Genomic DNA, 1,085 nt, shown 5'->3' with positions numbered 1-1,085 from the left:
TACACTGCTAAACTTAGAAACGGGTAGCGCAGATAGCCCCTCGTGTAGCTTTGCGACGTAATTACAAACAAACAATGTTATGTTCGTAGCTGAGGGAACATGGCTAGTATGCTATGTTTATCAGAGAAACTAGACGGGAGAGGTTATGTTATACACACACAAACTAATGTACAATGTTATCTGTATCTGTTATGTGCGCTAGAAAACTTTGATTGTACAGTTTATGGTTTGATAAAATACAGATTTAATCGTACATTGTAGATGTTTGTGTACAATGCAGTACTGCAACAGAAATATTCGGTTTACTTCATTGTATAATAGAACATACATTATTTAGCTTTGAGATATAACGTGTACAAACAACATTTGGCATGTTTTTTTTTTTTAAGAAACCGGCTACTACTAAGCTAACAATTCACATTTCATATTGAAAATGGAAATGCTTAATTGCTACATATTAATATAGTTATGTTGTTTATGTTTGAAATTTAAATATATATATATATCCTCAGTTAGTCCAAGTGAAACGAAACATACGACTTATTGTCCACGTGATCCATAAACTCCAAGAAACAAAATTCAACTGAAAAAGGTCGTTGTAGTTTTATTGTATTATAATCAACACCAACATGGTATTCTGATCAGTATTCATCTTGGTTTGAATTGTCAGCTTGAAACACAAACGACCAAACCCAACGTCTGATATATATATATATGCACAATAATCTATACTAACTTCAAAGTTCGGTCATATAGCACAACCTCACCTTCAGATCTTCCCTCATACAGCACAACCTCACCTTCAGATCTTCCCTCATACGGCACAACCTCATCTTCCTTCAGATCTTCCCTCATACAGCACAGCCCCATCTTTCTTAACACTTCCCTCATACAGCACAACCTCACCTTCAGATCTTCCCTCATACAGCACAACCTCACCTTCAGATCTTCCCTCATACGGCACAACCTCATCTTCCTTCAGGTCTTCCCTCATACAGCACAGCCCCATCTTTCTTAACACTTCCCTCATACAGCACAACCTCACCTTCAGATCTTCCCTCATACAGCACAGCCTCAACTTTCTT

At 37.1% G+C, this 1,085-nt stretch overlaps 1 long non-coding RNA gene across 1 annotated transcript; it reads right to left on the bottom strand.

Annotated features, from left to right (window-relative positions):
* Positions 1-306: 306 nt before the first annotated feature.
* On the bottom strand, positions 307-1,079 carry LOC111084729. Its single transcript, XR_002609700.1, has 2 exons — positions 907-1,079; positions 307-767 (listed from the first exon to the last, which is right to left on the bottom strand). It is a non-coding gene; the product is annotated as an uncharacterized LOC111084729 (long non-coding RNA).
* Between the last annotated feature and the right edge of the window lie 6 nt (positions 1,080-1,085).

The sequence above is a fragment of the Limulus polyphemus genome, unplaced genomic scaffold (genome assembly GCF_000517525.1).
Source record: "Limulus polyphemus unplaced genomic scaffold, Limulus_polyphemus-2.1.2 Scaffold101664, whole genome shotgun sequence".
In the NCBI taxonomy this organism is placed as follows: Eukaryota; Metazoa; Arthropoda; class Merostomata; order Xiphosura; family Limulidae; genus Limulus; species Limulus polyphemus.
Note: the sequence above shows the minus strand (reverse complement) of the source record. Positions and strands in the feature narration are given on the sequence as shown.